The sequence below is a fragment of the Dermochelys coriacea genome, chromosome 4 (genome assembly GCF_009764565.3).
Source record: "Dermochelys coriacea isolate rDerCor1 chromosome 4, rDerCor1.pri.v4, whole genome shotgun sequence".
NCBI classification, from domain to species: domain Eukaryota; kingdom Metazoa; phylum Chordata; order Testudines; family Dermochelyidae; genus Dermochelys; species Dermochelys coriacea.
Genome location: NC_050071.1, coordinates 58,289,774 through 58,310,605, shown reverse-complemented (window position 1 = coordinate 58,310,605; position 20,832 = coordinate 58,289,774). Strand labels below are relative to the sequence as shown.

General features: G+C 47.7%; 1 long non-coding RNA gene across 1 annotated transcript; it reads left to right on the top strand.

Moving 5' to 3' along the window:
• Nucleotides 1-14,575: 14,575 nt before the first annotated feature.
• On the top strand, nucleotides 14,576-20,626 carry LOC122459802. Its single transcript, XR_006280739.1, has 3 exons — nucleotides 14,576-14,693; nucleotides 15,117-15,241; nucleotides 20,559-20,626. It is a non-coding gene; the product is annotated as an uncharacterized LOC122459802 (long non-coding RNA).
• The last annotated feature ends 206 nt before the right edge of the window (nucleotides 20,627-20,832 follow it).

Genomic DNA, 20,832 nt, shown 5'->3' with positions numbered 1-20,832 from the left:
GAAAAAAAAGTAAAAGAATCACCTCTGTAAAATCAGGATGGTAAATACCTTACAGGGTAACCAGATTCAAAACATAGAGACTCCCTCTAGGCAAAACCTTAAGTTACAAAAAGACACAAAAACAGGAGTATATATTCCATCCAGCACAACTTATTTTATCAGCCATTTAAACAAAACAGAATCTAATGCATATCTAACTAGATTGCTTATTAAGCCTTTACAGGAGTTCTGACCTGCATTCCTGCTCTGGTCCCGGCAAAAGCAACACACAGACAGAGAACCCTTTGTTTTTCCCCCCCTCCAGCTTTGCAAGTATCTTGTCTCCTCATTGGTCATTTTGGTCAGGTGCCAGCAAGGTTATCTTTAGCTTCTTAACCCTTTACAGGTGAAAGGGTTTTTCCTCTGGCCAGGAGGGATTTAAAGGTGGTTAGCCTTCCATTTATATTTATGACAGAAGGCTTGGTAAAGTCCGGGTCAATCGTATGTCAGGACACAGATCCATCAACCATTGCCCCCTGTAGAGAAGTGATGCAAAGGCCACAGACCCAGAATATTTTAATCTTGACTATCGAGTGGGCTCTGCTGCTACTTCACACCGCAATATCTACACCATGCATGAAGAGGCCCAATGTCTAGCTCAGAAGACAAATTAAGGCAAAGATGTTAAATCATGTGTAGGGCGTTGTGCTCTGCCCCATGGGAATTTTCACCTATTACATTATTTAAAAGAAAAAATAACAACTTTGGCCTTAAAGAACGTGCAGGTATCCTTTAAATGAAGATGAGTTTGTTTTCAGTTTCCCAGTTACCTTATATTGTGCTTATATTCAATTTCCTAATTCTCTGCCATGTTTTTGGACACGGTCATGCCAATCTCTGAAAAAGAAGGGGGAGGATGCCGTGACTCTACATGCTTCTTAGAAGTATTGCCTCTGAAAGGATCACTCCAGTTGGCATTAGGAAACATATCAATGTTATTGCCAGAAGTACTGCTTTCATGAGTGATACTTCCATCATCTTAAAAAATGGTGACAGACATCACTTCTCATGTATTCAAATCAGCTAAGTTTTCTTGGGACCTCTGAATATACTGTCTTAGAAATACCTGAAATTTTCTGTACCACAGTAACCTTGTGTAGTTTCCTGTGCCATATTTATTAATAACTTTCTATCCTATCTTAAAAGAAAAAGAGCCAAATCTACTTTCAAAACCTTTGCATAGCCCATTTACTTCTTATACAAAAGAAACCAATAGGCTAGTAGAGGGATGCATACAAAACTATCATCCAGAATTTCTATGAAACTCCAAAGACAAAAGATCAAATCCTGCCTTTATTGGTTGAAGTCATGATGGAGAGATCAGTACTGAGCCTTGTGTTGGTTACAAGAACTTCACTGCTGGCTCTGAGCAAGAAGCTCCCCCTCTTGGTGGGGTGCACATTGCTTCGGGTGCTGCAGATTGTCAGTGTGCATGTTGCCAGCTGAGACCTGGCTATGCCTTGTAGCCAACAGACCACAACACTTTTGGGGTCCTGGTTCTCTAGCCAGCGTATTATCAGAATCTGCTCTCCAGAATTATCTTGGGAATCTTGCACTGCTGCTGCTGCATGGGAGAAGAGGCTTACTATGCCCTATTCTCCCTCCTAGTGAACCTGAGAAGAACAAAATAGGATAAAGCCCACAGTTTTATAAACTAATTTCAGTAAATACTTTCAAGAAATGGTCTAATCATGTTCCGTTCCTTTGGTGCTTGCTGTAATAAGATTAATCATGATGCACTCAATCAGTGCTAATGTGGATGTTATGAGTATCTGTGTAGGACTGCGTAATTCAGCATTAATTAGCTGAATCATCATTTTAGAGTGTTACTGAATCATCTTACAATTACCACCTAACTTGGTGCTTCTAAATGAGACAACAGAAGGAAATTCTTTTAAAGGGTATAATGAACATACTATTCTGTCTTCTTTAGAAGGTTCTTCATTATAATGAGATGTAAAGCTAGTGCCATTGCTTCCACCTATACCTTGTGGATTTATTAACTGGAATCATTTCAAATGAAAATGAATATTATTCAGGTTTATTACTCAGTAACTTATCTTCATGAACACAACGGTAACCACATTGCTTCTTCATCAACCTAATTCTAAGGACAATTAAAATTCCTCTGCCCAAAATTCCTCTGTGATAGAAGGAATCATCTGCTAATTGCCATAATCTGTTTTGCTGGTAACCCATCTTCTCTAATTCCCATCACAATCAGACCTAGTCATTATACACTATAAAGCCCCATTCCTGCTTGGATGAGGTACAGATTTGTAGAATTCCACATGCATTTTATTGTCACTAATAATCTTCCTTTATATGATGAATTTTCTCCCAAAATACATAAAGTACAGCATGTATTGCAAATAATAATGTACCATATCCTCCTGCCTTACATGTGCTGAAGTAATGGCAACCAAAAGAACTGTCAAAGCAAATGGAAAAAGTTTTAGAGCATCTGATTGGCACAACCCAATACTCAGCTGCAGCATACATTGAAAAACAGAGTCTGATTAGAACTTACCAAAAAAATTTGGAAGCATAGTGTGACAGGGTTGGGTCAGATGGCTATAGAAGAGTAATCCTATTGGGATCCGGGAAGTGGGCGGGCGAAGCCCATCCACTACTAAAGGATCCCCCCTAGCCTAAAAGGGGGATCCACAGGACCTAGGCAACAAATAAATCCGGGGGATAACTAATGAAATAACAGGGACAGGAGTGCGGTCAAAGGGTCAAACGAAGGGAACCAGACGGGGACACCGAGCAGAGAACCCCGGACAGTGCCCACTGCTCCTCAAAGGCATCAAGGGAATCAGAGGATGCCGCCCAGAGGAACTCTGCCCGGATATGTGAACGGACCGAGGATCGGAAATAGGCCCCACAGTCACAGGAGACTCCATCGGCCAACCTCCTCACTCTGGTTTTATAGATGGCCATTTTAGCTAGGGCCAGGAGGAGGTTGACCAGGAGATCCCGTGACTTTGTGGGGCCATGGATAGGGAGTGCATAAATAAGAAGGTGAGGGGAAAAGTTCAACCAAAAACGTAATAAAATATTTGTGAGGAGCCGGAATAGGGGCTGCAGTCTGGCACACTCCAGATGTGTGTGTGCCAGGGTTTCCCTCACGCTGCAAAAGGGGCAGGTGACTGGGATAGAGGTAAACCGCGCCAAGAACACACCCGTGCTCACGGCTCCATGAAGGAGCTGCCAACAGATATCCCCGGCGGACCTCGGGATTAAGGTAGAATATAGGCTGGCCCACGGGGGCTCCTCACTCTCCAAAGGTGGCAGGAGGTCCCTCCATTTTGTATCGTGGTGGGACACGAGGGTGATGGCATGAAGGGTGTGGAGCACAAGTGTGTATAGATGTTTCCTTGGTGCGGTTTGGAAACAGACCAGCTGCATCTCGTGCAGCCGGATCACAGTGAAGGGCTGAGGAGGTCAGTTGGATCCACGGGGCAGGGGCTCAATTAAAAGGTCCAGTGGGCCTGGGGTAGAGGGTGGGCGGGGCGCACCCTCGTGCAGGACCTGGTCGAGATAAACCTGAGCAGCGGGCAGCAAAGCGGCCTTCACCTCCTGAAGTATGCACCGGGGAGTACGAGGTCTGGAGAGCCCCATGCGCTGAGCGAGCGTCAGGGGATCCAGCCAGTCTCCCTGGTCGTAGTCTAGGAGGTCTCCGACTCTTGTGACTTCTGCCAGGACCAACCTCTGGCGCACCAAGCGGGACTCCGCCACCTGCACATGGAGCTGGGGCTCTGCAAGGAGATCTGCCCCCTCGGTGGCCGCCACGGACCTGGTCATTGAAAAGAGTTTCCAGGTCCGGAGGAGGTCCTGGTAGAAGACCGGCAGCCCAGAGAGGTCTCGCGGAAGACCTCTCGGATGGAGGTAAAGGAGCTGCCGGTCGTATCGGAGCCCTCGGAAGCGGCGCCCTTGGAAGGCATGCGCCAATATACTCGACGCCGGACTACCTGCACCAAAAAGGAGCCTCTGCAGGGCTTGGAGGCGGAAGACATGGACCTGAGTAAGCAGACATTTCAGGCCCTGCCCTCCCTCCTCCAAGGGTAGATGGAGAACCTCTACAGGGACCCAGTGCAGGCCTGACCAAAAGAACTCCAGAATCGATGTCTGAAGATTGGCCAAAAAACCCAGGGCCGGGACCAGGGTGTTGAGCCAGTACCAGAGCATGAACAGGACTAGTTGATTAAGCACTAGCGCTCTCCCTCGAAGGGAGAGGCACCGGAGTAGTCCTGTCCATTTCCGGAGCCGCTCTATCACCCCACCCTTGAAATTCTGCCAGTTCTCTGGCAGAGAGGGATGCGTGGCAGAAAGGTAAATGCTGAGATAGAGCAGCGGACCCACGCTCAACTGGATGGCCTGCAGCATGGGTGGGAGGGAGTTCGCCTGCCACCAGTCCCCTACCACCAAGCCAGAGCTCTTGACCTAGTTGACCTGTGTGGAGGAGGCTGCCGAATAGATGGCCTGGCAAGCTTCCACCCGCGCCAAGTCGCCCAGGTCCTGGACCACGAGGAGCACGTCATCAGCGTACGCCGACAGGACCAGCCGTAGCTCTGGCTCCCGCAGCACCAACCCTGTCAACCTCCTTCGGAGGAGACAGAGGAAGGGCTCGATCGCCAGAGCGTACAGCTGGCCCAAAAGGGGGCACCCCTGCTGTACTCTTCACCCGAAGCTGACTGGTTCGGTCAGGGTCCAGTTGAGCTTGACCAGACACTCTGCAGAGGCGTACAGTGCCCGGAGAAAACCCCCAAACTGGGATTCCAAAGCCAAACGCTTGCAGAGTGCTCAGGAGATACCCATGATCCACCCTGTCGAAAACCTTCTCCTGATCTAAGGACAGGAGGGCAAACAACAGACCGTCCCTACACCCTAATTTTAAAAGGTCCCAGACCAGATATAGATTGTCGAAGATGCTGCAGCCCAGGACGGTGTAGGTCTGGTCTGGGTGGACCACGTCCGCCAGCACGGACCCTAGCCGCAGCGAGATTGCTTTTGTCACGACTTTGTAGTCCATGCTGAGGAGCGAGACAGGACGCCAATTTCATAAATCGCGGAGGTCCCCCTTCTTTGGCAATAAGGCGAGCACGGCTCGCCTGCACGAAAGAGGGAGGACCCCGCTCTGCAAAGACTCGACCCAGACGGTGACTAGGTCTGGGCCAAGGATGTCCCAGAACCCGTGGTAGAACTCCACGGTCAGCCCGCCCATGCCCAGAGATTTATTGGTGGGCATGACGGAGGGCTTCTGAGAACTCGGCCAGAGTGAGAGGCAGCTCTAGCCAGTCTCAGTCGCCCGCGCTGACCATAGGGAGCTCCTCCCAGAGCACTCTGCAAGCGTTAGGATTGGTCGGATCTGGGGAGAAAAGGCTTGCGTAGAAGGCTCTCGCACTCCTACACATCTCCACCGGATCCGTGAGGAGGGTGCCATCTTCTGCCAGAAGGCAGGTGACATTTTCTTGGCCCCCCTCCTTTTCTCCAGGGCGTAGAAGAAGCAGGAGCTGCGATCCATCTCCCGAAGGAGACAAATGCGGGATCGAACTGATTCATAGATACTAAGGTCAGAAGGGACCATTCTGATCATCTAGTCCGACCTCCTGCACAGCGCAGGCCACAGAATCTCACCCACCCACTCCGATGAAAAACCTCACTATGTCTGAGCTATTGAAGTCCTTAAATCATGGTTTAAAGACTTCAAGGAGCAGAGAAGCCTCCCTCAAGTCAACCATGCCCCATGCTACAGAGGAAGGCGAAAAACCGCCAGGGCCTCTCCAATCTGCCCTGGAGGAAAATTCCTTCCCAACCCCAAATATGGCAATCAGCTAAACCCTGAGCATATGGGCAAGATTCACCAGCCAGATACTACAGAAAATTCTTCCCTGGGTAACTCAGATCCCATCCATCTAATATCCCATCTCAGGGGATTAGGCCTATTTACCCTGAATATTTAAAGATCAATTAATTACCAGAATCCCATTATCCCATCATGCCATCTCCTTCATAAACTTATCAAGTAGAATCTTAAAACCAGACAGATCTTTTGCCCCCACTGCTTCCCTTGGAAGGCTATTCCAAAACTTCACTCCTCTGATGGTTAAAAACCTTCGTCTGATTTCAAGTCTAAACTTCCTGGTGGCCAGTTTATACCCATTTGTTCTTGTGTCCACATTGGTGCTGAGCTTAAATAATTCCTCTCCCTCTCCTGTATTTATCCCTCTGATATATTTATAGAGAGCAATCATATCTCCCCTCAACCTTCTTTTAGTTAGGCTAAACAAGCCAAGCTCCTTAAGTCTCCTTTCATAAGACAAGTTTTCCATTCCTCGGATCATCCTAGTAGCCCTTCTCTGTACCTGCTCCAGTTTGAATTCATCCTTTTTAAACATGGGAGACCAGAACTGCACACAGTGTTCTAGGTGAGGTCTCACCAGTGCCTTGTATAATGGTACTAAAACCTCCTTATCCCTACTGGAAATGCCTCTCCTGATGCATCCCAAAACCGCATTAGCTTTTTTCACAGCCATATCACATTGGCAGCTCATAGTCATCCTATGATCAACCAATACTCCAAGGTCCTTCTCCTCTTCCGTTACTTCTAATTGATGCGTCCCCAATTTATAACTAAAATTCTTGTTATTAATCCCTAAATGCATAACCTTACACTTCTCAATATTAAATTTCATCCTATTATTATTACTCCAGTTTACAAGGTCATCCAGATCCTCCTGTATAATATCCCGATCCTTCTCCAAATTGGCAATACCTCCCAGCTTTGTATCATCTGCAAACTTTATTAGCACACTCCCACTTTTTGTGCCAAGGTCAGTAATAAAAAGATTAAATAAGATTGGTCCCAAAACCGATCCCTGAGGAACTCCACTGGTAACCTCCCTCCAACCTGACAGTTCGCCTTTCAGTAGGACCCGTTGCAGTCTCCCCTTTAACCAATTCCTTATCCACCTTTTGATGTTCATATTGATCCCCATCTTCTCCAATTTAACTAATAATTCGCCATGTGCCACGGTATCAAACGCCTTACTGAAATCTAGGTAAATTAGATCCACTGCATTTCCTTTATCTAAAAAATCTGATGGTCCTCGTGGGCCCAGAGCTCCTCCCAATTCTCCCGGCACACTCCGCAGAGGGGCGGATCCTTGGGGCTGACGGCCAGACGCCTCTCCAGCTCTAAGACTTCCCATTCCAACTGCTCTATCGCCGCATCCCTCCGTCGGCTGGCGCCCCGGGTGTAGTCACGGCAGAAGAGCCGAGCGCACACCTTCCCTAGGCCCCACCACTGCCGTGCTGAGGGAAAGGCATGCCGCTGCCCTCGCCAGGCCAGCCAGAAATCCCGGAAGGATGCCATGAAGCCTGCATCCTCCCGCAAGCTGTTGTTGAAATGCCAATAGGCCGGCCCTGGCTTCTCCGCGCAGAGGGAGGCCGTCATGGTGGCTAAATGATGGTCAGAAAATGAGGCCGGCTGGATGCTGGAGGAGTGGGCTCATGAAAGATGGAAGCATGATAAATAAATGTGGTCCAACTGGGAGTGGCTCGACCAAAGGGCCTCCACCCAGACAAAGGTGAATGTGGAAGTGTCATCCCGGTGGTGGTCGCCCCAGACGTCCACCAGGGAGTGGTGTTCAACTATCTCCCGGAGAACGTTGGTGGTGGCCGGGCTCTACTCGGTTCCCAAGCGGTCCTGCTCCTCGAGGGTAATGTTAAAGTCCCCTCCCAGAACCAGGCACTCATGAGGATCCAAGGTGCCGAGGAAGGCAGGCGCCTGCTGATAGAATTGCAGCCGCTCCAGGCTTGCTGTCGGGACATAGATGTTAACGAGGTTGACTATGAGCCCCTCCATATGGGCCCGGAGGTGCAGCAGGCGGCCAGGCACAGCCTCAGCGACCCCCAGCACCTCGGGCCATAGGTCGGGGGAGAACAGGGTCACCATTCTAGCCATATGAACTGTGAGATGGCTAAAGTAGACCCTGTCCCCCCACTCCAGCCGCCAGCTGTCTTCGGCAGTCGGATCCGTATGGGTCTCCTGCAGGAAAACCACAGAGTACCCCCCTCCCGAAGGAAGGAGAGCGGAGGAGGAGACCCATCCTACAGCCGCGGGTGTTCAATGTTGCGATGGTACAAGGTGCTATGAGCAGGGCTGGAGGGGATCCTCGCTGGCAGGGACACTCGCAGCTCCCGACGGGCCGCGCAACAGTCTGTGACTTACCCCGTAGGTGAGTAAGGAGTCATGGAAGAGGTGGACCTGCTGGTAGGCCATGGCATCCTGCTTCCTGGTCCTTTTAGCCTCCCCCATGAGGGCCCTTGCTGCCTGGAGGATTTGATGAAAGTCCCCCCCATCGCTGGAGAGCAAGCTGTACTTTATTGGGGGAGCCACGGACGTCTTCTAAAAACTCCCGCAACTCTTCTCGCAGCGCATGGGGGAGTGGGGTTACGGTCTCCTGGTTACTCCCCGACAGGGCCCTTGGTACAGCCCCGTGGCCCACCGAGATGGGCAGACAGGGTGTGGACCCCCAACGGGGCTCCTCATGGGCTGGCGCCACTAGGCCCGCCTCGAACCCTGGGGCGATAGGGGGCGGCGGAGTGAGGATAGCAGCTCCTAGTGGGTCGGGACAGGTAAACACAAAGGCTGCTCCCTGGGGGTCATCTATTGGAAAAGGGAAGGAGACAGCCCCAGGGGCGGCAATAACATCACGGGAGGTGGACGGGATAGGGACAGGGGTAGGGGCAAGGTTAGAGGTGAGATTCTAGGCGGGGAGAGGGCTCTCAGTGATGCTGGGCACAGGCTCTATGGTGGTTTTGCCAGCCACGGCATCAGGAGGTGGACTATCTTCTGTAGGGCCCCCTCCCGGGAAGGAGGTTGATTGTTCCTCGCCAACAAGAGGTGCCCCTGGTGGCTCGGGTCCTGGCCGCGTGGCACTGGCCATCGCCTCAACAGGCTCGATGGCCATCAGTGGGGTGCCATCTGCAGCTGGGTTGATGGAGGAGTCAAGGGGCTTCTCAGAGGTGGGAGTGGAAGCAATGGTTAGGGGGAGGGAGCATGGGGAAAGGGGGGCTGGAGTGAAATCGCCCAGTTCGAGGCCTGCTGGCATAGGCTCGTCCTCCCCCTGGGTGACCAGGGTCAGACCCAGGGCCTCGATCTCCTCATATATGAATGGGGGATTGCTTTCTGCCACCCTGGGATTCTCCCCGCCGGCACCTGACGCGACGGTCGCCTTGGGGCTCACTGAGGTTTCAGATGGCGCCAGGGCAGGAGGGGCTTCCTCGGGGTCCTTGGAGGGGAGATACTGCCTTCCAGTGCTGCCATGTCTTCCCCAGCCAGCACTGGTGGATGGAACACACCCGTGGGTAAAGCGGAAGGCTCGGCATCGGTGCCCCTCTTCCTGGTCTTCCAGGGGGCCTCCGAATCAGATGGGCGGGGCGGAGCTCGAGCCTTCCGCTTGCCCTGCTTCCTCTGGACTAGGGCCCAGCCCTCCATGGCATCATCCGGGGGCTGGCTAGCAAGGGTCATGTCAGGGGGCAGAGGCGATGGCTCAGGGACTCGAGGGGATAACGATGGGGCAGCACAAGGCAGGGAAGATTTCCCTTGGGGCGGGCCCTCTCCCATGCCCGGCGGTGTCCCTGCCACACCCTCCTCCACAGGCCCCGCCAGATTGCAAGCAGCGGGGGCAGAGCTCTCCCGCTCATCTGGGCATAGTGGGGGAGATGCCCCTTGAGCCCGAGCAGGAGCAATGGTGGACTGGGAAGGAGGAGGGGCGGTTTCTGGTGCTGGGCAGCCAGGATCACTGGTGATGACGGGGCCCGTGCCCTGCCGGTGCTCGGGGGTCCTGGATTTCCCTCCTTGCCGGGCCAAGGGGCAGTCCCTCCAGACATGCCCCATCACTCTGCAGAGGTAGCACCGGGCCTCCCCCGTGGAGTAGTGCACCCGGTAATGGGCCCCCTAGTAGGGGACTAGGAAGGACCCCTCGAGCGCCTCTTCGTCACGTGCTGCCGACAGCAGTTAAAGCCGCACTTGCCGGCGGAAGGAGAGGACGTGATGGAGGGTGGGGTCTTTGCAGCCCAACGGGAGAGGGCTGAGGACAGAGATGGGTGGGTAACAAAGTAGCATTGGAAAGAAAGGGAGGGACAGAGGTCAGACGCCTGGTCCTGTAGCAGCTCCAGGGGGACGAACACACCCCCCCACTGCCAGGCCCTTCTCCACCGCCTCCTGGGTGGCAGCCTCTGATGCTAAGAAGACGACAACCTTGCTGTACATTTTGGAGGCCGCCGCAATGGCCGTGATCCCCACCACCCTCGCCAACGCCCGCACATAGGTCTCCACGTGGGACGAGCCGGGCACCAGGAGGCAACGGACACCGTGCTTCCTGGTCATGGTGGGAAAGGGACCCTGGCCGCTATAGATGGTAGCGGAGATGGTGGGTGGGAGAGATGATGTAATGGCAGGCAGGGGGGCTGCCGCCACCTGGGCATACACCCTGGGGGCTGGGGGAGGGACACCCGCAGAGCTGGTGGAGGGAACAGCGGGGAGGGACGCCGCAGCCGGTGGCAGGGCCGCGGCAGTGGGGGCAGCCCCTGCCATGGAGGGCCTGGTCTTTTTAGCGGGGCCCTTCCGCTTCTTCTTACCCTGGCCTTTCCCGTGGGCTGCGGGGGCTCCCCCCAAATCTGAGGCGGGGAAGGACGTGGCAGCGAAGGATGTCACCCCAGTGCCCACCGCTGCTGGTGCCCCAGCTGGGGCGGTAGCAGGTGGTTCGGCAGCTGCAGCGGAGGTAGAGGCTTCGGGGGTCATGGAGGGGCAGGCAGTGGAGGGGTAGCTGGGGCTGCTGGAGGGGCCCTACCCGTCTCATCCCCCGCCATCTTGAGCAGGGAGGGAAGGAGAGATACCAGAAGAAGGAGGGGAAAGGTGAAGCAGGTCGGCCACTCCTCCCCGCTAGGCTGCAGACAGGGGAGGAGGGTGCCAAAAGGGATGGGCTGGATGGGGGGCAATCAGGGGTCAGTCGCCGACACAGGATGGAATTCCGGCTCCTCTAGCTGCACTAGTGGAGGGGGGGATACAACAGCATTGGGGGTGCAGAGAAGAGGGTTGGAACTAAAATGGAGAGTTGCACAAGCACATGGGAGGGGGCATGGGCACATGGAGAAAGGGGCTAAGTGGTCTGGAGTTAGGGCAGGGAAACCAAGGGGCTAGCTTCAGAGGCTGGGGCAGGGTAAACAAACAAAGGCTGCAGAAGGAAATGAGCAGGGCAGGCAAACAAACTGAAGCTAGTAAGTGGGGGCTGGGGCATAACGGGAGGCAAAAGCTGCAAAGGGCAAATGGGGCAGGTTGCAAGGGCAAAGCTGTGAGGTAGGCAGTCCGAGGAGGGGTATGTGCGCCCGCATGCGCTTGCACAAACTCTGTTTAGGCTGGTTGCTGCTTCTGGGCCAAAGGGTGGAATCAGGGCATGGCAAGCAGCTGAGTCCAGAGGCAGGAGCTGAGGCAGATGGTATACAGCCAATGGGGGTGGTGGAGGGGGCAGCGGTGGTGGTAGTAGTGGTGGGGATTGGGGGGGACACAGATGGATCAGGGGGCAGCTCCATGCCACACCCCCTGTGTCCCTGGAAACACAGTCAAGACCCCAACCACAAGAGCACAGTTTGAAAGTTACTCAGTCTTAAGGCCCCCTCCACAGTGGTCTGCAAAGTCTCTAGGTGCTCCCCCACTGATAGATGGTCCTCTTCTTCTCCTCCCCGGGTTTTCAGCAGCTCCAGGCAGCAGACTCCGCAGCAGCAGCAGCTCCAGGAACTCAGGTGGTGGTCCAGGCAGGCAGGACCCACCCCTCTCAGGTGGTGGTGGTGGTGTCCACAGCAGCAACAGCTGGGGCTGGGGTCCCTCACTCCCCCCTTCTGGGGAGTGGGCCAGCAGGGCCCCCCAAGGGGCTGCAGTTGGAGCAGTAGCAGCACCCGAGGGTGCGGGGTCCAGCAGCTAGCCAGCAACCAGGTAGCAGAGAAGGAGGGTGGTATCTAGCCTAGCCAGGGGAGCAGCTAGAGTAGCAGTAGCTGTAGCTGTAGCTGTAGCAGTAGGCAGAGCCCAGGGCCTAGCAGGAGCAGCAGCCCTCTCCCTCCTTCTCCTTCTCCTTCCAGGCTAGAGAGCTACAGGAAAGTGATCAAAGTGAGAGCTCTTGGTCCCAGGTTAAGCAGGTCCCTTTTCCCTGAGTAAGGTAACAGGAAAGGTTCCAGAACAATCAGCAACCTTCTGGAGACCATTAAGACAGGCTGATTAGAACACCTGCAGCCAATCAAGAAGCTGCTAGAATCAATTAAGGCAGGCAAATCAGGGCACCTGGGTTTTAAAAAGGAGCTCACTTCAGTTTGTGGTGTGTGTGTGAGGAGCTGGGAGCAAGAGGCATTAGGAGCTGAGAGTGAGAATGTGGACTGTTGGACTGAGATGTACAAGCATTATCAGACACCAGGAGGAAGGTCCTACGGTAGGATAAAGAAGGTGTTGGGAGGAGGCCATGGGGAAGTAGCCCAGTGAGTTGCAGCTGTTGCACAGCTGTTCCAGGAGGCACTCTAGACCCTGGGCTGGAACCCCGAGTAGAGGGCAGACCTGGGTTCCCCCCAAATCCTCCCAACTCCTGATCAGACACAGGAGGAGTCAACCTGGACTGTGGGTTCAGAAAAACAGCCAAGCTGAGGGCTGCCGTGAAGCTCCAAGGTGAGCAAATCCGCCAATAAGCGCAAGACCCACCAAGGTAGAGCAGGAACTTTGTTACAATATAGTTTATTCACCAGAAAATACACACAAATTAACCAAACAGTTTTGGCCCCCAAAAAAATTTGTGTTTAGGATTTAGGCTCCATTCACAAAGTGGTATAAAAAGGAGGAAATGATGATGATTCTGCTACTGTCTCCTTTTATAAGCTTTAGCCCAGTGATTAGGGTGCTCATCTGGGATGGATTCAATCCTCTCATTTGTGGAGAAAGAATCTGAACTTGGATCTCCATCTTTACAGGAGAGAGCTATGAGATATTCTGGAGGTGAACCTCTCTCCTGTTGAAGCTGTTCCTCTCTCTATGAAATACTTGACTAGTCATTGATCCAGAAAAATGAGAATGATTCTGTAACCCGATAGTTAGGACACTCCTTGGGAAAATAGGACCCAAGTCTTTTTATTCCTGCATCTTCCAGCCGTTTTGTGTATCTAGCCCTTCATTTCCTTTCCTTTTCTTTTAAAAAGTGCCCAGAAATGAAATGTTCTGTTTGACCAAAATTAAATTTTTGCTGACTTTTTTGATTTGCCAAAATCTTTTGGAATTTTCAGGTTTGGTTCAACTAAACTTGTTGTTCAATTTTTCAGAACTTTCAATGAACCAAAAAATCAGTTATTTACCTACTCTAATTTGGACATTTTGCTCTGCCTGCATATGTACAAGAGAAACAATTGAGTGCATAGAAAAATAACTTATTAAATCATCTGAGTGTGCATACATATATTTATAAAAGCACAAATACAATGAGGCATTTTAACAAATGAGCCTCCTTTAATTCTCAGAGTTTCCACAGTCACTCTACTTAGGCAAAAGAGAATATCTAGAAGATCAACAAACTTGGGTTCCATTAGACCACTTGGGGAATGAATGTTGTGCAACAAGTTATACTAGGAAGCAGACATTTCTTTCATGCTTTAGTTTTTCAGGGTATTTTCAGCGATTTGCAGCAGACATTTATAGTCTGAACACTCTTGGCTATCACATGCTTCTTATGTGGGAGTCACTGGCATATCTGAAGCCTCTCCCTTAATAGTGTTTTGCAATGAGTGCTGAGGGCATTAAAGTACTTAAGCAGCTAAGTAATCCTAAAAATGAAAAAATCAATATGTAGATATGAAAAATTAAGACAGATACTTAAATTCTTTGTCATGGACATATTTTTGGCTTTCCTGTCTTGATACTACATCCTGTGCAGTACTGAAATAATGAAATAGTCTCAAAATAACAAACATGACAGGATATGAAAATCGCAATGTATGATTTAATATTTCATATTTTGGGTGCATGAGCAACATCCAGAATCACCCACAATAAACTAAGCCAGTTATTTATTAGGGTTTACTCTGTAGTTCCTAGAAAGAGAATATTACTATTGTAATTGCTCTTCTCACTAGAATGATAGCATTCACTCCTCATAGCATGTGGCTTAAATCATGAAGAGAAAACAGTACAGTTAAACAGTTTCATGGTAAACATAGCCTACAAAAGATAAATGAGCTATACATTACCATGATTTCACAGGTGACAGGTGATTTTTCTTGTGTTTACCAAAATGAGCTCTCCCATCTGTGATGGAGTGTAAAGTTCACACAGGCAGATAAAGAGTTAAAATGGAGCCAAAAACCGTTAGTGTACTTGGTCACACAGAGGAGTGGGGGACAATTTTAGGATGGGGGGAAGTTAGATGTCTGAATTAAGGATGAGTCCCATCTGAGAGGAGCACTGGTAACTAATAAAGGAAGAACTTCCTGGCAGTAGAAAAAAGCCAGGAAGCTGTGGATGATATAGTAGGGACTGGTATCAACTCCTAAGAAGGGAAATACCAGTAAATAGCTAAGTGAGATTGTGGAAAGTTACAGAAGTAGAGTGAATGTCTGTGGTGAGTCTCGACAAAAGGTTAAGGTGCCAGGAGGCAGACTGGAGGTTAGGTGGTTTATAGAGAGCCTTGTGTGGAGAGGTAGACAATAGATGGGCTTTTAGTGAGAAAGCCTTAGGAGGTATTTTCTGCCAGAAAGAACTCCGTAGAGCTGGGGAGGGGGTGAAGCATCTGTGGAGGAAAGAGCCCAGCAAGGGGCTGAGGTAAAGGGCCTAAGGGCAGAGCTAGGTAGATAGCATTCCTGTAAAGAATCTGAGGGAGCAGAGCTTAGTTGTTTGCTACAGGGTCCCTGGATTGGGGCCCAGAGTTGAGGAACGGCTTGCTTTCACTTAGTGGCTACTGAGAGGTGGTATGAGAGCCCTCTGGTGTGAAGACCTGGCATAAAGTCATTAGACTACTGTTCTGTGGGGCTTTCTCTTACTCCAGAAAGGGTAAGACTGAATGTGACCTGGCTGGAGAGCTGGAATGAGAAGAAGCAGACTCCTGGACAAGGGGGCACTGGAGGAGGAGACTATTGTGGTTTGCTTACCAATGAGGGGGTATGCTAGCTGGTGAGTCACTCTTCTATGCTGTCTCTTTACTCAAATATCTTTCCTTTATGGGTTCCCATGAGAAAAATCTAGTACTGCTCATATGCTTTAGTCTAAGCAATCTCAGTTTCCTCTTACATTCTAACTCTTCCCTGCACATCCACTCGTATAAGATTGATGGTGGTGCCATATGAAAATAATGAGGACTTGGCCATCTAATAAAGTATACACCATCACTTATCCCTGCAATCAACTTAAAAAAAAAAAAAGCTGGCCCAGATCCATTATTAGGAAACATGACCTTACTACAAAATACAATATGAAGCCTATAAAGGCTATGGGAGGAGAACTTCTACATATATTCCGCAGGGTCAGGGGTGGGCTCCAGCTGCAAAACTCAAATCTGAGTTCAGGTTGTTTTCAAACTCCACCCACAACTTGAGCTGTATTCAGATTTCCAATGTTGCAAATGATGATAGACCAATCAGAACTTGGATATGAGACTGGATTTTGAAAAATCACCCAAAGTTGAGAGATTCCGATGTGTGTGCGTGTGGGGGGGGAGGTTTTCATCAGCCCATCTTTAATCAGAAATTCTGTATTAACACACACACACACGCAGCTACCTATATTGACCTTGCTAGCACTGAAAAAAAGTCTGAGTATGTAACTTTATTTCGCACTAGATTTAATACTTTCCTAAAAGTAACTCTGAAGTGAATCCATTAAAACAAATGGTTGTGCCTGGCCAGAAACCAATTATTATTTTTCATGAACAACTGCTCACCTGTCACTTGGAGCTGTAGCTTAAATGTAACATGACTTGGAAATACTTCTAAAGGAAAGCTGAATTTCTGCCTTTAAAAAGTGGTTCTTTCATCTGATCCAAAGAGTAAAGCTGGGTATGGACACAAGATTTACTTCAGTACCTGACTCACCAGTATCTTGGAATATCTCTGGAGCTAAATTATGGATCATGTGCTGACCGTGAACAAAAGGGAGTGGAAGGGCATACAGCTGTCTCCTATAGCAAAGAGTGGTCACAGGGATTAAATGTACATCTTGGTGGTTAGCTCACAGTCCCATGGTAGCACAAAAATGCATCTCTCACTTGATTACAACTACCTTATTTTTCATGGTTTTTTTTTTTAAAGGAGCCTGCTTCAGAAAATGGTCCTCCCTATGGATTTCCTACTCTTTCAGATATGTGATACTACTTGCTTGGAGCTGGAGTCAAGATCAGAAAGCCCATAATTTCTGCCTTTCCTGTTCATCAGATCTCTTGATGGTAGCCATAGTAAAGCTTATATGAGATGCTATTGCAGAGTATATAGAAGTCAGCTTTACACTTTAGTCCACCAAAAACAAAGCTCAACCAAGACACTCCATAACTATGCAGCAATCTGTAAATCATGGTTTGTTTTTTGAAATCTGAATATTTCTGGTGGCGCTCAAACTAGTATACAGTACAACTTCTCTGCACCTGCTGAACTGTCCTTGGCAGTTATCTAGATAAACTGTAATAGTTTAGTTGCAACAGTTTCTATACTCAAGGCTGTCAGTAGAAGATTCCCACAAAAATTTCCTGATCAGTCCAGGAGAGGGTATATTTTGAAACTTCAAAAGTCTTGGGGGGTTCAAAAAAGGGAAACAAACTTGGTAGTCTCAGTTCAACACTATTTTTCTCTTGACAAGTCCAGTTTATGATTTAACATAGCTACTAGATCTAGTGGCAAATCTGGAAAATGCAGTTTGTCACTTCAGCATCCTTCCTTTTTCCAATTAAATCTTTTATTTTCCATTATTCTGAGGATGCAGTAACTTCAATCAAAGCATTTGCACAAAAATTAGTTTTCCCAAGTATCTACTGCACCATTTGCCTTAATTTGACACTTTCTTCCCAAGGGGAAGAATTCAGTCCTATTGGATACCATTTGGCGATTGCCCTGACTTTTGGGGGTGGGGGACATCCCCATCCCTAATATTGTACAGCCTGACTAAAAGATTCTTAAAAATAAAGCTATGCTTCTTTGGACTACACAGATTACTTAAATATTTATTAGGGGGTCTCAGCTGTCAAATCTCATTTTAATTTCCAACAAGTATAATACCTTATACTATCTGAGGCTCCCACAGTGTCACGCTCATAGTCTGCTTTCCTAGGTTCACTGAAGAAATCTTTTCTGCTTCTTAATCTAACATGGATTTTCCTAAAATAAAGAAGTGTCATCCCACATATTCCAAACAACCTCTACCTTCCTTTACTCACCTGAATCAGTCCCTCACTTGTTTTCCCTACAAGCTGCAGATCTCCAACTTTAAAAGAATGTGTCTTCAATTTGCCTCTTGAAGATACTTAATCCTTTCTCTGTATCCATCAGTGTCTGGTTAGTGCAAATATAGATCAAGAAAAACAAATATATAGTGGCTTGGTTTTTTAAGGTGACATGCTATTGCTCAATGTTAATAAATTATTAACTATTGTACTCTAGATCACCAGAACACTGAATGATGTGCAACAGAACAAAACCAAACTCAATAGAAACTATTATCTTTTCCAGTTGAGTGACTGCAGTAATATATATTTCTTTAACACTAGTAAATTTTGAAACCCTTTCTCAGTGTCTGAATAATCAAGCCTATATCATTAGGTCACAAGTTTCAATTTCAAGATGGACAACTGAAAGGAGATCTGGGGAGCTGCACACTCCTTTTATTTGAGGAACACTGAACCTCTAGAAATTGGGTGAAGAACCATTTTAAATTATGGGCTAGACCCATTCACTTCAAGGGTTGCCTTAAATAAAATGCCCCAAATTTAAATGAAGTCTGTTCAATTTGCCCGCTTACTTATGAAATGATAAATTAAAATGCAATAATCACCACAGGAAAGGGACAACACAGTTTATACAATGATTTTATGCATGCTATGTACGGAATAACTTCTAAGGACAGTTACACGTAATGCATTTTTAGTACTGTGTAGTTAAAGCTAAACTACCAGGACCTTGGAACAGATTAAGCTGTGCTCTTCTCCCCCTTGCCTGATCCTCCTGCATAAACAGATATCAAAGAAACCACCAATTCCCTGCCCTAATGCGGGGCTACATTACCTAGGGACAAGATGGCAAGAGTTCTAGAGCCAGCACGGTGTGTCTATGAGGGTGGCTCTCGCCTATTGCAGCTGCAACAGGATCAACAGCATTTCAGGGCAGAACTGCTGTTTGTTCTGGGGAAGGGCTGGGGGGAGGAGAGAGTCATGAACGATATTTTTTTTTGGTAGCTGTCTTATAAGGGTTTTATATCCTACTTCTCCACTTCATTTTTATTGCCAAAGACAGACTTAAAGGCATTTAACCTCTTCTAAAGGTTGGCATCATTAATTTCAATGATTCTCCCTCACTTATTATGACCTTATTATCTACTACTTTTTCCTATAGTCTCTTTTGTAAAAGTACCTTTTTATCTTACGGGGTTAGCCCAATACATTGTGTTCTTCTGATGCCAGGGATCTATTCCCTGCCAACCGTGATAGACTCTCCATATTGTTTGGTTGCCACTATGCTCTTCCATTTCCAGTAGAGGGTCCCAGTCCAGTTCACCTCAATCTGAGTTGTCCCTAATGAAGCACATAAGCCATTCTTTTTGTTCCCTGATTTATTTATTTTTCTTCAGGAAGTGCTGTGTGCTCCAATTATAGTAGCTTTTAGAATCCTCAAGCATTCAGTCACACTGATGGATTCTAATATTCCTCTTGTTGCATGTTGTTAGAGTTATTAACGTTCCAAAATCAGCTTTCTTGAAATTTAATACCTTTTATTCTGAACCTATTCCTTACAATGTTAAAGTATTTTTGTGGTCATGATACTGTAGCCTGCTTCTCTAGTATTCTCATCTTTATCAGTAAGATGTAAATGAAGAATGATTTCTCTGCTTTTCATTCATACTTTTTTTCTCTGCATAAAACAGAAATTCTAATGTTTCCTTGTACTACTAATCTTGAGTCTAATAATCTGCCACAAACATGGTATCTTGAGGCTTCAAGTACCTGGAAAACTGGTTCAAGAAACTTTCTCTCCTCCATCTACGAATAGTCTGTAGCAGATACCCACTACAATTTACTTTTTGGCTTTTATTCCTGTATTCTTACCCTAAGAAATTAACCACTATCTTCTTCATTGTCAAACTCTCATTGGCAGTGTGCAGTAGATATTTTTTTTAATAAGTAATCACCGCTTTGTGTCTCTCAGCATAGATTAGTCTTCTCTCTATTGACGTTCCACCTAGGATATCATTCTACCAGGTTTCATTATGCCTCTTAAATCCTAATTGTCTTCATTTTCTATCACTTCTAGTTCACCTTGTTTTCCATTTTCCTTCTATCTTATAGACACTCTTCTTGGTGTACAGTTCTTATTCTTCTATTGAAGTAAAACTCCTTCAGACTTTTTTGCATATTGGAAGTATCAGTTTGTGAAGTTTCCTCTTCCTCACTTCAGATCAGGTTTAAAGCCTGCCTAACAAGCCCAGCCAGTTCTGAACTCAAATCCATATACTATTTGCTTATATGGAGATCATCTGGATTAGACTTTAGACAGCATTCCACGGATCCATGAATTCAAAACTCTTCTGTCAACGTTTTGTCTCCAGTATGTCATCTTTCACTTGAAAAGATCTCAAAGATCAACCCTTCAGTCCTAGATGACATCCTTAATATTATTGGATCATTTATCTACAACTAGATTAGATAGGGTGAATTCTAAATCACTCTTCAGGATAACCTCCTTGCTTTTGTCCCCATCCCCTATCCTGGTCCTCCGAAGAAAGCATACCATACAGTATCAGAAGCTTGTATCATTAGAGAATGAATTACTATCTTTTGTCATCTTGTTTGCAATTTATCAGGCATAGTGAGTCACAGGTCTGTCTACCTCATTAGACTCTGGACAAATTATGTAAGTGTTAGACTCGGCATGGTCCTATTCCATTCCCTTCCTGAGATTCTGCTTCAACAGCAGCTTTAGTAGATGTGTCAGATCTAATGGTTTCAAAGGGAGAAAATACTTACCTGCTTCTCACTGAAGAGATAGAAGTGAATAATCACAATCAGGAAAATAAGAGTATGCTGAAGGATATCAGTTACACTTTTGCTTCTGCTGATAAATAATATGGCCATATTTCTATATTTGGTGCACAGTTGCTAATTTCCAGTCACTGCTGAGAAAATAATGCTGAATAAATCAAATATTACATTTACATAGAATATTTGTACAGATCTAAATTTTTAAATGGACTGCAACTGGCCATGTTCATTTCCCCTTTTGTGTTTACTTTCCAGGAACACTTGAGTAACCTGGATTTTACCGACAAAATTGGTAATGAAAAGCAGTTCTCAAAGTTGCATATGCAAGTATGGGTCAAAAGCCATGCATGTACACCCTCCTCCTGTATAAGAACAGAGAACAAGGGCCATAGTGGAGTTAGGCACCAGATGCTCTGAGGCTCTGGGCTATTGTGACTTATCTGATTGGGCACAGCTATGCAATGCAGTTTGATCCTGGAATAGCTGTGACTAGTCCATAGATGTTAAAAAAACCCCTGAAAATATAATT